The sequence below is a fragment of the Lemur catta genome, chromosome 4, assembly GCF_020740605.2.
Source record: "Lemur catta isolate mLemCat1 chromosome 4, mLemCat1.pri, whole genome shotgun sequence".
In the NCBI taxonomy this organism is placed as follows: Eukaryota; Metazoa; Chordata; class Mammalia; order Primates; family Lemuridae; genus Lemur; species Lemur catta.
In genome coordinates this window covers 107,859,406-107,874,537 of record NC_059131.1, presented here as the reverse complement: position 1 = coordinate 107,874,537, position 15,132 = coordinate 107,859,406, and positions in this window count along the sequence as shown.

The following is a 15,132-nucleotide window of genomic DNA, read 5'->3' as shown; positions in this document are numbered from 1 at the left end:
CTGGGTGGGTAGCTGCAAGGGGCCCAGGTCAGGCCGGGTAAGGTCTGAGGGTCCCTGGGGATTCCGGGTGAAAGAGGAGGTTTACCGCAGGTGTGTGCGGTCACACGTGGTGGCGCAGGTGGGGCTGAAACTCGGCAGGAGGGGGCGTCTCCTCCCCAGGGCAGTGGAGCCTGGGAGCTGGTGGACACCCCAGGGCCCCGAGAGAGCAGGCTGAGGTGGCCCCACTGGCAGCTGTGGGAGTGTTTTCCCATAATCGGCTTTCAGGGGAAGCGGAATCACAGACGGATTCTTCAGCAGGCCTTTCCCATCAGCCTTCTGGGCCCTCCTTTCTCCGCAAATCCAGAACGGTCCTGCCGAGGACAGACAGGAGGGATGGGCGCAAGGCTGGGCCTCAGTGGCAGAGGGCACACTGGGCCCTGCCCCGGAGGAGGGTCAGGCGCCCTCTGACGTGGTGCCGGGCAGGGCAGGATTCAGTGCATTGTTCAGTGTTCTTGGAGAAGACAATGGAGAACGTAACAAGCGCTGGAAGGATGTGGAGAAACTGGGACCCTCGAGCCCTGATGCCACTGGGGGGCGCACAGGGGTGCAGCTGCCGTGGAAAACAATATGGCAGCCCCTCAAAAATGTAGACACAGGATTAGCAAATGGCCCAGCCATGCCACATCTGGGTGTAGGTCCAAAAGAATTCACAGCAGGGAGCTAAACAGGTATCTGTGCACCCGTCACAGCAGCGTGGGCTGTGTATTGGCCACGCACAAGAGCCAAGAGGGAGAAGCAACCCAAATGCCCATCAGTTTACAGATGGATAAACAAAATATGATAGGCCGGGCGCGGTGGCTCACGCCTGTAATCCTAGCACTCTGGGAGGCCGAGGCGGGTGGATCACTCAAGGTCAGGAGTTCGAGACCAGCCTGAGCAAGAGCGAGACCCCGTCTCTACTAAAAATAGAAAGAAATGATTTGGACAGCTAAAAATCTATATAGAAAAAATTAGCTGGGCATGGTGGCGCATGCCTGTAGTCCCAGCTACGCGGGAGGCTGAGGCAGTAGAATTGCTTAAGCCCAGGAGTTTGAGGTTGCTGTGAGCTAGGCTGATGCCACGGCACTCACTCTAGCCCGGGCGACAAAGCAAGACTCTGTCTCAAAAAAAAAAAAAAAAAATGATATATTCACACAGCAAAATATTATTCTGTCTAGAAAGGAAGGAAATTCTGACACGTGTTGCAACACGGATGAACCTTGAGGGTGTTCTGTTAAGTGAAACAAGTCAGTCACAGAAAAGACAAACCCTGTATGATTCCACGTAAATGAGATGCACAGGGAAGTCAAACTCACAGACACAGAAAATGCAATGGTGGTCACTAGGGGACTGGGGAGGGGGAACAGGGAGTTACTGTTTCATGGGGACAGAAGTTCAGTCTGGGAAGATAAGGGTTGTGGAGATGGATGGCGATGATGTTCGTATGACAATGTGAATATACTTAATGCCTCTGAATTGTACACTTAGAAATGTTGACAGTGATAGTTTTGGCATGTACATTTTACCACAACAAAAAAACATAAAAAGAGGGAATATCTTTAAATAATAATTATTCAGCCTCAGACTAAGACACATAAAAAAGTAAAGTTTTGAAAGCAATTACGTATGCATGAATGATTACATTTTAACAATCAGACCACACTCAGGAATGTTGATAATATTTACATGGCATGGAACCACACAATTTAAGGTATATTCCACTCAGTTTGCCTGGGGTCGGCACCAGAGTGAGGGAGCTTGCAGAGCATCAAGAATTTTGATGCCATTTAATGAAACACTGAATATTTTATTCTTTTTGTTTGCATATGCCATTGTTTAAAAGCATGTATTATTTATGTCACTCTATTGCTAGGTTAATTTGTCTGTTTATTATTATTATTATTATTGTTAGCAAAATAGTAAAACAACATATCAGGAAGTTTGGAAAATAAAGAAAAAATCCCCACTCTACCGGTCTATTCTAACTTGATAGATGATTGATTTATTTAGGACAGAGAAAATCTAGGACTCTTTTGTTGTATTTTTTATTTGGTATTCAAACACCTGAGATTTGAGCAGTGACACAGTCGGGTCATCGAATGTTCTAGTCCATCCCATGCTCAGATTCTCCCACATTTGCTCATTGCTGTTCTATTATTTGAATCTATTCTTACACGAAGTGCCACTTAAAATTACCTTTGCTAATTGGACATCCTGTTGCCAGTGAACTTTTAAAATTTTTGTTACTTTTGTAAAGTTTCCTCATCTCAAGCTCCATGTTTCTTTCAATACGTCGTCTCATCAGCGTGACCGTCGGGAACGTCAGAGCCCAGAGTCCGCGACGACAGCAGTCTCCAGCGGAGTGGATTCTCGCACGAGGCAGTGGCCGCTCGAAATGCCCTCTGCATTCTGTGTTCTGAGAACTTTCTGGATGAAGGGCATTACTCACTCATCCCCACTCATCTTTAAACAAAAACATTGAGTTAACAGTCCGTCAGATTGACCTCAATCGTCTGAAATGTAACGCACCCCATTTCTGGCAAAAGGCTCGTGGGAAGTCTCACTGCTCACGACTGAGGCTGTTGAAAGGTGACGGGGGATGAGACAGCGAGTGCCACTCAGTCCCCTCGATTGGGCTGAGAGACACCGTGTTCCCTGCAGTCTCCTGCTGGGGCGCGGGCCACTTAAGGGCAGTATCATCATCATCGTCGCCCGAAGCTTTCCATTTGTACAGAGGAGATTTTGAAACTCCAGCCAAGGACGTTAAGGCACTGGTCTTCTGGGTGAGATTGTGAGTGGTAATTTGCCTCTATTAATCTTACCCTCACGTCCGTTTCTAAGTAGACCCTTGCTTCCTGCAAAGGGGCTAAATTTCTCTCTTCTTTCTTTTTCCCTTCCTCCAGTCCCTCTTCAGTCTAACCAGGAGTCTAAGCAGTTAATCAGCTAAAAAGAGTAGCATTTTATAACTGTCCTATTCAAACAGGCAGCACGGGGACCCTCAGTAAGCCTCGCCCCCAGCATAGGTCACATCAAGATGCTTCCAACTGTGACAGAGCTAAAACAACAATATCAGCCAAATGAATCTCAGGGAAATACTACAGATTGTTAAAGCCTTACCAACACATATGATTTTAACTGAAAAGACCAATCATGTATTCCACACTATACATGCATAAGAATTTCCTCAGGTTTTGGAAAGTTATTCAAATTTTGCAAGAATTTGCAAGAATGCTGACACTGAGCCCCAAGTTGAAGCATTTATAATTTTGCCCTTGCTTTCTGATGCTTTTCTAGATGATTTGGCTTCAGAAGTGTCCCTCCAGTTTTGTTTTTGATGACTTCTTAGGGCCCAGTCAGAAGTTGGAAGCAAAAAATTTTGCTAACTGGTCTGACTTAGTGCCATGCATTGAACAAAAACCTGCTGTGTTTTTACTCTGCACTGTGCTAGATGCTAGGAACAAAAAGAGAGAGAAGGTAAGTTCTCGATGACTTGTGATCTGGAGGAAGAGAGAGCCATGCCACGAGGAAGATGCCACAGCGGTAGCACATCCTACAGGAAGTGAGGACGGGAGTGAGGAGCTCTGGGCCCCCGGGGGCAGGAAAGCCCTCACTCTGCACCGTGGTGGATGCAGGGAACAAAATCTCCAGGATGGTTATAGGCAGAGGGACCAGCTTATACAAAGGCACATGGTGATGCAAGGTCAGGTCCAGGCTGGGAAGTGCCGGCAGCTTTGGCCGGACAGGAATGTGGTGTTCGGAAGGGCTGGGAAAGCAGACAGCTGCTGGGGCCAGAAGAGCCTCGCTGGTCCTGTGCGGGCCTTCATGCCTGCAGGTGAACACTTTCCTGTGGCTTTGTGGACAGCAGGAGCAAATGTATGACTCTGGGGACTTGGCAACAAGTATTGGCCCACGCTGTGAGGCAACAAAACTTGGTAGCGTTGATGCAGAGAATCCACTTGAATTCTCCTAGGCTCCTCCTGGGCAGCAGCTTGCCTACCTTGAGTTCTCTCAAGCATTAAACATTAAAAAGAGAAGAGGAAGAAAAATAAGATGTTCGGATGAGAAAGAAGACAAATGCATTCACAGAGATTGTGACTGAAGTGGAGAAGTGAGAAAGCCAAGAGGTAGAGGGAGCTTGTTCCAGAAGGCAGAAATGGTGTCTGTTAATTAATCATCACCACAGTTAATTAAACATTCGGATGAACACAATGAGAGAACATTTGAGACTCTCAGCTGAAAGGGTTACTTAAAGCTAAGTAACCTCAGCCGAAAGAGCTGGCTTTGTTCCAGGTCAGGAATCATAGTTAGAGAAAGTGATTCTCTGCTTTTCCCTTTCAGTAGGAGTGGGCTGTACTTGGGAGAAGCCAACAAAGAGAGGCAACGTCATCAGGCCAACGTACTGCTTTGCTCTTCAACTATGAACCTTCTCTTCTGGAAATTCATGAAGGCAGAATCACAGTTAGCAAACAAACATATAAAGAAACACTCAACCTCACTTCTAACCAAGGCCATGCAAATGAAAACATCAGGAACAAAATCACTTTATGCTCACTAACTTTGCCAAAAACACAGTAATAGTACCAGTTGGCAAGCGTGGTGGTGACAAATATTAGAAAGAATCCATTGAGCAAAGTTATGATGACCAAATTCTGTGTATCAGATGCTATGAAAGGCATCGATATGCAGAATAATAAAAACCTTTATTCCCTTTCCCCAGTAATACTGCTTTTAGTAATCTTCTAAAGAAATAATCTCCATTCCTGCTTTGTGGTAGATGCAGCAATGTGTTTCTCCAAAGGAACACCCGCACTAAATGTGTAGCATAAATGAAGAGTCGTTTCAACATCATTAATTATAAATAATTGCAAAAAACTGAAAATCACGTAATTGCCCAATGATATAGAAATGTTTATTAAATTGTTCTATCATATAATAGTTTATGCATTGCATGCAATAGAATGGGTTATGGTTTTGATAACAAATGACTCTAGAAATTGCAGCCCCCTAACACTATGACCTTATCTCTCACTCACGTGACGTCCAGTGTTAAATTGGGCAACTCACCAGAGCATCTCTTCTTGTAGTGAATCGGGGATCCAGGCCACTCTACTCTGTCATCTCAGTACGTGGCTTCCAGGAAGGGGAAGAGGGGAAACATGAGAACCCACACGGCTACTCCTAACTCCTCTGACTGCAAGAGACGTGTCAGCTCTGCTCACAGGCCACAGGGCAAACCTGGGCAGGTGACCTCAACATGGCTGCTCTTTACATCTTTTCCCTATTTTCTCACTGGATTGTTTGTTTTTACTATTGAGTTTTGAGAGTTTTTTTACTCCAGATTCTAGGCCTTTGCTATATATATGTGCTTTGCCAATATTGTCTCCTACTCCATAGCTTGTCTTTTTGTCATGACAAGGTTTTTTTCAGAGCATAAGTCCAGTTTATCGATGTTTTCTTTTGTTGACTGGGCTTTCAGCATCACGTCTAGGAACTCTTTGTGTAGTCCCAGATTTCAGAGTTTTTACTAGTTGTTTTCCTCAAAGTTTTATAGTTTCATGTTTGAACACATTGACTGCCACACTAGAAAAAATTTTTCCCCCCTGGGGCTGTCGTGTTTTATTAAAACAAAAGGATCCTTCTAATTTTTATTGTTTTCTGTGCATGACTTACATGCAATGTAATCCACATTTTTAGAATTAAACTGTCAATATTAATTGTAACAATAAGAATATCAACAAGTAAGATTTACATGAACCAGCTGCAGGGTTTTGCTTCATGAGGCCCAGGGGCTCAAAACGAGCCTGAGCTAAATACAACTCGCATGACAGTCAATGTGTTAAACTTAAGTTATACTTTAAGTTAATTTTTGTATAAGGTGTGATAATTTAGTTGAAGGTCATTTATTAGCCTACAGTGTCCAATTGTTCCAGCACCATTTGTTGAGAAAGCTATCCTTCCTTCATTGAATCACTTTTCCACCATTGTCAAAACCAATTAAGCATATTTTCCTGTGGGTCTATATCTGAGTTCTCCATTCTGTTCCATTGATGTATGTGTCTACCCCTCTGACATCAGAGGTGCATACTCTATCACTGAGCTACACCCCTGACCATACCTCACAATTGTGACATCAGATAGACTGATTTCTACCACTTTATTCACTTTGAAAATTGTTTTAGCTATTTCAGTTCCTTCCCATTTCCATATACATTTTAGAATAATCTTGTCTAAACCTACAAAACATTTGGTTGGGATCTTGATAGGAATCATGTTAAACCTGTATGTCAATTTGTGGAGAACTGACATCTTTACTGTGTTTAGGCTTTTAATCCATGAACATGGTATGTCTCTCCATTTATGTAGATCAACTTTGATTACTTTCATCAGCATTGTTTAGTTTTGGTATACAAGTTGTGTACATATTTTGTTACATTTACACCTAAGATTTCATTTTTTGAGTCATTGTAAATGGTATTATAAATTTAATTTGAGTGTTTATGTGTTCATTGCTACTATGTAAAAATACAATTAATTTTTGTATGTATCTTGTATCCTGCAATTTTGCTGAAATCACTTATTCTAGGAGTTGTTTTTGTGTGTGTATATGTAGTCATTCAAATTTTCTACATAAACAACTATATTATCTACAAATAGATATTATTTTATTTCTCCCTTTTTTTAATTGTACACCTTTTGCTTGACTTACTGCCCTGGCTAGACACAATATTAAATATGGTTAGTGGAAATGTACATCTTGGCTTTAGTTCCAGTCTTAAAGGAAAAGCATTCAATCTTTCACCATTAGGTATTATGTTAACTATAGCATTTTTATTTTCTTTTTTTCTTTTTTTGTAGATGCCTTTTATCAAGTTGAGGAAGTTCTCTCTACTTCTGTTTTTCAAAGAGTATCATGAAAAGGCATTAAAATTTGTCAAATGCTTCTTCAGCATCAATTGATATGATCATGTGCAATATTACAATGCATTTCTGACACTTCCTAGAGTTAGTGTAAACATCATAGGTTTATGGCACAGTCCCCAATAAGACTGTCCTCACTTCATATGCCAGCCACAAGTTCTAGGTTTCCCAAACCACCCATACTTCTGACCAATTGACTATAAATTTTGGGGTCCCCACTACTCCCTCAGGTTTGATAAGTCACTAGAACAACTCAAAGAACTCAAGAAAGTGCTATACTTATGATTAAAATTTTATTATAAAAGATATATATTAGGACTAGCCAATGAAGGCAAGGTCTGGGAGGGTTCTTAGCACAGAGCTTCTGTGTCCTCAACCCAGGGAATCAATATGTTCACTAACCAAGAAGTTCATCCAAGCTTTGGTGTCCATGTTTCATTATATGGGCATGACTGATGGAATTACTTGCCATGTGACTGAAATCAACCTCCAGCTTCCCTTCCCTCCCTGGACATTGGGACGTTGGGCTGGATATCACATATCTCAAAGCTCCAACCCTCTAACCACGTGGTTTGTCTTTCTGGCATGGCCAGCCCCCATCCTGATACTATCCAGGGGCTCACTATGGGTTACCTCATTAGCATACACTCAGGCATGGACCCACAATTAATAACAAAGACATTTTTATCACTGAGGATAGACGCTCCCTCCCAGGAACCAGGGACAAAGACCAGGCAAAATTTTTATTATACATCCTGTGATTTTCTTCTTGGCCAGTTCATGTTTATGTTAATATTGACTGATTTTCAAATATCCCTGCATTCCTAGAATAAAGCCCACTTGGTCATGGTATATATATGGTTTTTTTAATATATTGCTGAATTCTATTTGCTAATATTTTGTTGAGGATGTTTGCTTCTGCATCGATGAACGATGTTGGTATGTAGTTTCCTTTTTTTTGTACTGTCTTTGTCTTTTGAAACCAGGATAATATTAGCTTCATAAAATGAATTAGAAAGTGATCTCTCCTCTTCTATTTTCTGGAACAAACTGGAGAATTGTTAATTTTCTATAAACTTTTAGCAGAATTTCCAGTGAAATAATCTGTGCTGAGATATTTTTTGGTTTGGGAGGTTTTGAATTATAAATTTAATTTCCATAATAGTGATAGGGTCATTCAAATTATATATTTTATATTGGATGAGTTGTGGTAGTTTGTATTTTTTGAGGAATTGGTCCATTTCCTCAAGTTGTCACATTTATGTGTGTAGAGTTGTTCATAGTATTCCCCTATCTTGTTGGTATCTCTGAGATCTATGGTGATATACCTCATGTTATTCCTGATATTGGTAATTTGCATCCTCTCTCTTTTTTTCTTGTTGGTCTTGCTAGAGGTTTGCCAATTTTATTGATCTTTTCAAATAACCAGCTCTCTGTTCCATTTATTTTCCCCATTACTATTCTGTTTTTAGTTTCACTAATTTCCATTATTATTTCTATTATTTCCCTTCTCGTGCTGGCTTTGGGTTTATTTTGCTACTCTCTTTCTAGGTTTTTAAGGTGGGAACTTAGATTATTGATTTGAGACTTTCTTTTTTCTCTAATGTGCACATTTAGTGCTGTGAATTTGCCCTCTCAGCACTACTGTAGCTGTGCCCCACAAATTTTGGTGTATTTTATTGTTCACTCAGTTCAATGCATTTTTAAAAAAATTTCTTGAGTCTTCCTCTTTGAACTGTGGATTATTTAGGAGTGTGTTGTTTAGTTTCCAAGTGCTTGGAGATTTCCTTGTTATCTTTCCATTATTGATTGTTAGTTTGATTTCATTGTGGTAAGAAAACATGCTCTGTGTTATTTCAACTGTTTTAAGTTGGCTGAGGCTTGTTTTATGGCTCAGGATACAGTCCATATTGGTGTATGTTCCACGGGTGCTTGAGGAGCATGTGCATTCTGATGCTGCCGGAGAGTCGAGGTTCTCCAGAAAACAGAAGAAATAACATATAGATATGAAAGGAAATTTCTAGGGGAAATTGGCTCACATGATTACCAAGGCGAAGTCCCACAACAGGCCATCTGCAAGCTGACAGATGAAAGGAGCTGGTAGTGTGGCTCCCAGAGAAGCTGGTAGCCTGGCTTAGTCCAAGTCCCAAAGCCCCAGAACCAGGGAAGCTGCCAGTGCAGCCCCCAGTCTGAGGCTGAGGCTGAAGGCAGGAGAGTCCCCGGGAGACCACAGGGAGGCTGTGGTGCGAGTGTCAAAGACCAGAAGCCAAGGAACCTGCAGTCTGATGTCCAAAGGCAGGAGGAGAAAAGGCATCTGGCTCTGGAAGAGAGAGCAAGAGGAGGCAAGAGGAAGCTGAATATCTATCTCCCTTCTTCCTCCCGCTTTGTCCCAGCCCCGGCCGGTGAGATGGTGCCACCCACGCCAAGGGCAGGCTTCCTCCCTTAGTCCACTGACTCGCACGCCAGTCTCCCCCGAACCACCTTCCCAGACACACCCAGCAACAACGCTTCCCCAGCCATCTGGGCATCCCTGAATCTAGTCATGTTGACATCTAATGTCAGCCATCACAAGTGGAGTGTTCTATAAATGTCAGTTAGATCCTGTTGAATTCTCCTAGAGCCTTGCTAATTTTATGTCAAATTGTTCTGTCGATTGTTGAGAGAGGGATGTTGAAGTCTTCAATTGTAATTGTGTATTTGTCTATTTCTCTTCTCAGTTCTGTTAGTTTTTGCTTCCTGTATTTTGCAGCTCCGTTGTTTGGTGCATTTACGTATAGGTTGCTATGTCTTCTTGGTGGACTTACCTTTTTAACGTTATATAATTTCCCCTTCTGTCTCTGGTAATCATCTTTGCTCTGTAGTCTATTTTGTCTGATATTAATATAGCCAGCCCTGCTTTCCTTTGGTCAATGTTTATATGATACGTTTTCATTCCTTTACTTTCAACCTGCCTATATCACTACCTTAGAAGGGAATGTCTAGTAGGAAACCTATATTTGAGTCATGTTTTCTAATCCAACTTGTCAATCTCTGTCTTTTAATTAGTGTAACTTTAGGTCATTTGTGTTTAAAGTAATTATCAATATGTTAGGGCTTAAGTCTGTCATTTTATTTTTTGTCTTCTGTTTGTTCTCCCTGCTTCTCTTTTCTCTGTTTATTCTTTCCTGCCTTCTTGTAGGTTACTGGAACATTTTTTAGAATTTCATTGTGATGTATCTATAGTGTTTTTGAGTGTATTTCTTTGTCTAGCTCTTAATGGTTTCTCTAGGTATTACATTTACATATATATGACTTATCATAGTCTGTTGGCGTCATCATTTTGCCAGCTTGAGTGAAGCATAAATACCTTACCTCCCTTTACATTCCTTCCCCGGCCCTTTGTCATATAATTGTCTTAAATATTTCTATACATACATTGAGAGTCGCATCAAACAGGGCTATAATTTTTGTTTCAATTGTCAAACATTATTCAGAAAACTCAGGAGGAGAGGAAAATCTACATTTTTGCTTACTGTGTTCTTTCATCCTTCCTGATGTTCCGAAGATTCTTCTTTTATTGTTTTCTTTACATTTAGAGAACTACCTTTGGCCATTCTTTTAGGGTAGGTCTGCTGGTGAGAAATTCTCTTAGTTTTCCTTCATCTGACAGTGTCTTGATTTTTTTCTTTAATCTTGATGGGTGTTTTTGTTTGTTTGCTTAGGGATTTTTTTTTTTTTTGCTCGGTATTCTTTATTCTGATTTTCTTTCAGCATTTGAAAAATATTGTGCCACTTCTTTTTGACCTACTTGGTTTCTAATTAGAAATTTGTTGTCATTTGTTTTATGTATAATCTTTAGTTTTCAGAAGTTTAATTACAGTGTGTCTTGGTGTAGATTTCACTGTTTTTATCCTACTTGGAGTTTATTCAGCTTCTTGAATCTGTAGGTTTATGTCTCTTGCCAAATTTGGGAATTTTGCAGCCATTATTTTTCTGAGTACTTTTTCTGTCCTGCCCTCTTTCTTCTTTCTTTCCAAAGCTCTGATGACGTGAATATTAGATATTTTGTTATAATCCCACAAGCCTTGGGGCTAGTATTAACCAAGTGAAATGCAAGAATTTGGACTTTCAAACTCAGTATTTGAAAACTTAAAAAAAAAGCGTGGGCCATAGGGAAGCAGTAAAGTATCATGGTTAGGAGATTGGCCTTGGTATTAGACTGGCCTGGGTCCTAGTCCCAGCTCTGCCACTTATTAGCTGCATAACATTAAGAAAAGGAAGCTATGTCTTAGTTTTATGTCTTTAATCTCTAAAATGGAAAAAAATCTATAAATTCATAATAATAATTAAAAGAGAGCAAAGAAGAAAGTCTTCCATTTTCACTATTTTTTGCAGCAATAATCAATTTATTTGAAATTCATTAAAGCATAACAATTATTAATCTTACCCTTCCAATAGGAAATATATTTCCTGGTAGCCAAATAACTTCAGCTGAAAAAGGAAAGCTCGGCTTTACAGAAGAATGCCAGGCAATAAATGTAGAAGGAATGATAGAATTAGAAAAATCATTGATTTGAAATTTCTAAGGAAATCATTATAAAATAGCATTAAAAAAGGAAAAGTGGCCAGGCATGGTGGCTCACACCTGTAATCCTAGCACAGGGAGACTGAGGCAGGAGGATCACTTGAGCTCAGGAGGGCAAGACCAGCCTGAGCAAGGGAGAGACCTCATCTCTACTAAAATAAAATTAGCTGGGTGTGGTGGCACACACCTGTAGTCCCAACTACTTGGGAGGCTGAGGCAGGAGGTTTACTTGAGCTCAGGACTCTGAGGTTGGAGTAAGCTATGATGATGTCACTGCACTCTAACTGTGATGACAAAACAAGACTCTTTCTCAAAAAAAAGGAAAATTCAGGCCAGGCGCGGTGGCTCACGCCTGTAATCCTGGCACTCTGGGAAGCCAAGGCGGGTGGATTGTTTCAGCTCAGGAGTTTGAGACCAGCCTGAGCAAGAGGGAGACCCCATCTCTACTTAAAAAATAGAAAGAAATTATATGGACAACTAAAAATATATACAGAAAAATTAGCTGGGCATGGTGGCGCATGCCTGTAGTCCCAGCTACTCGGGAGGCTGAGGCAGGAGGATCGCTTGAGCCCAGGAGTTTGAGGTTGCTGTGAGCTAGGCTGATGCCACGGCACTCACTCTAGCCTGGGCAACAGAGCGAGACTCTGTCTCAAAAAAAAAAAAAAAAAAAAGTCAGAATGAGTGTCCTAGTTCATTTGTGTTGCTATAAACGAATACCTAAAAATATATATTTTTTTTTAAAAAAGAGGGGTGTTTGGCTCCTGTTTCTGCAGGGTATACATGAAGCATTGAGCCGGCATCTGTGAGGGCCTCAGGCTGCTTCCCGGTGGAAGGCGAAGGGGAGTGGCCTGTGCAGAGATCACAAGGTGAGAGACAAAGGGAGAGGGCCGGAGGTGTCAGCCTCTTTTTAACAACCAGCTCTCTGAGGAACTCACTCACCCTCAAGGAAGGGCATTAATCTATTCTGGAAGTATCTGCGCTTGTGAATCAAAGCCCTCCCATCAGGCCCCACCTCCAACATTGAGGATCAAATTTCAACACGGAATTTGGAGGGGACAAACGTCCAAACTATAGCAATGGGATAGATCAATTATCTTGGCATTACTCCTATTCTAAACTCCAAAATGTGCTCTGAGAACAGAGTTCTTAATTTTAAGGGGTGTTGATAAGTCAAAGCATCCAGAGCAGGTAAACAAAGTGGTCACAGAGCTGGGCATGGTGGCTGACACCTGTCATCCCAGCTACTGGGGAAGAGTTTGAGGCTGCAGGGAGCTATGATTGCACCACTGCACTCCAGCCTGGGTGACAGAAGGAAACCCTGTCTCTAAAACAAGTAAAAAATAAATAAATAAAAATTTTTAAAAAGTGGTCCTATAAGGTGGAGCCAAGCTGGAGCGGAGAAGGCCGCAAAGGGGATGTCTTCACTTCATAAGGGACCCTCATACATTGCACAGGATACATTCACTATTTGGTGGCTTCAGAAGCAGGAAGACAGGCAGATGAAAGACGTTGCTGGCAGCGACAGAGGAAAAGCTTCGGTTAGTGCTGGGGAAGACTGAACTGAAGCTGGTGAGCGGCGCGGTGCTGAGGGAAAATGCGGACAGTGAGGCACTAATACCAGTGTGTCCCCAACGTGACAATGCAGGGCTGAGGGCAGCAGGACAGGGCCCACTGGGTTGGTTCTGTGGGTCTTGACCAACCCGCTGGCTCCTAAAGTGCCCGGTCTGAGAACGTTTCCTCCGGCTGCCCGTGTCCTGCCCAGCAGACGGGGGTGGCCACTGGCCAGGCTCTTGGCTGAGTTGAGTGGTTTGTCCCCATCCCACTGTTGTGGAATCAGGTGGGCCTGTTTGCTGGGGTCACCCGCAGGCGGCCTCCCTGCACGGCGGGCTTCTGCGCTCCTGCCCAGAGTCCCTGACTGCTTCCCAGCGAGCACTGCTGGGCACGGGGTGCTCAGGGAGCCCCCAGTCAGATGGGAGAAAGCAGCACAGACTGCAGCTGAAGAGCTCTGCACTCCCTTCCAGTTCCTAGAAACGGGAAGGCAAACACCTGGTGAGCAGCGGGGGCCCTGGAGGTGCAGCCTGTGGGCCGTGCGCGCGTGCAGCACCTCCACGGGGCAGAGGAGGGGAGGCCCCGGGCTGGCCGGCCTCTCTCTGCATGGCCAGCACGGGCGGCTCATGCACACTGAGCCCGCAGTGAGCAGGGGCGTGCACGCGTGCGTGCATGCGTGCGCACGTGTGTGCGTGTGTGTGCATGCATGTGTGTGTGCGTGCGTGTGTGTGCGCGCGTGTGTGTGCATGCGTGCGTGTATGCACGTGCGTGTGTGTGCATGTGGGTGTGTGTGCGTGTGTACATGTGTGTGTGCACGGGTGTGTGTGTGCATGTGTGTGTGCGTGTGTGCCTGTGTGTGCATGCGTGTGTGTGTGTGCGTGTGCTTGTGTGTGCATGTGTGCATGTGTGCCTGTGTGTGTGTCCATGTGTGTGTGCGTGTGTGTGTGCATGTGTGCCTGTGTGTGTGCGTGTGTGTGTGTCCATGTGTGTGTGCGTGTGCGTGTGTGCCTGTGTGTGTGCGCACGTGTGTGTGTGCGTGTGTGTGCGTGTGTGTGTGTGTGTGTGTGTGTGCACGTCAACGCACGGGTTGTGCTTCTGGTGAGAAGCACTGTGGGGAGGGTCCCTTGTGGACTGAAGACATTCCCTCCGCAGCCTTCTCTTTTCCAGGCTGGCTCCACCTTATGGGACCACTTCTTACCAATTTTCATTTATTTTAGTTTTTGGTTTTTTTAAAGACAGGGTCTCATTGTGTCACCCAGGCTGGAGTGCAGTGGTGCAATCATAGCTCCCTGCAGCCTCGAACTCCTGGGATCCAGTGAGCCTCCTTCCAGCAACACACTCTGTGTTTTCACGCCGGCACGTGAAGGCCGCTGCCTTGTTAGGGTTTTCCAAACGGAGAAACTTAAAGACACACAGTGGGCCCCAGAGGCTGGACTAGGGACTGTGCTTCTGTGGAACTGCCATGTGCCCTGAGCTGTGTTGTTACTTCAGTTACTTCTCATTTTAATTCAGCACTATGCTCCTCTACTTCCGGATTGGGCCAAGGAGGCAAGAGGGTAAACTGAGTCCAGACTGCCATGGATAAGCGAACAAGTGTGTCCTGGGTCGCAGCTTCTCAGGTGGCCCTGGTCCTGCCCATCCGGGAGGAGGCCCCGAGGACAAGCGGGAGGATCCCGGAGTCCCTGAGGAAGCCAATCCAGCCCTGGGAGGCCTCAGGTTCTTGCTGGGGGACATGGAAACTCAGTTTCTGTTGCCTTGTGCTTTGGCCTGGGGTGTTTCGTAGGAGGCATTGTCAGCTGGGAGCACCCAGGCTGCGGTTAACGACCTGAGGTTCTGTTGGGTGACAGAATCCTGAGCCCTGGACTCCTCCAGACGTTTCACTCCAGCTCAGGGCCCTCCCCACACTACCCCCGTGCACACCCCTTTGGGGGGATTTGGAAGAGAGGTTTTGGCCCAGGTTGCATTACCTTTTGATATCTTCAGGACTCATTTTTATCCCTCTGCCAGATTCTAACCTTACTGTGCCACTAAGAACCTTTTTTTAATAATTTCAATAAACTTCGTATTTTGAATAGTTCTAGATT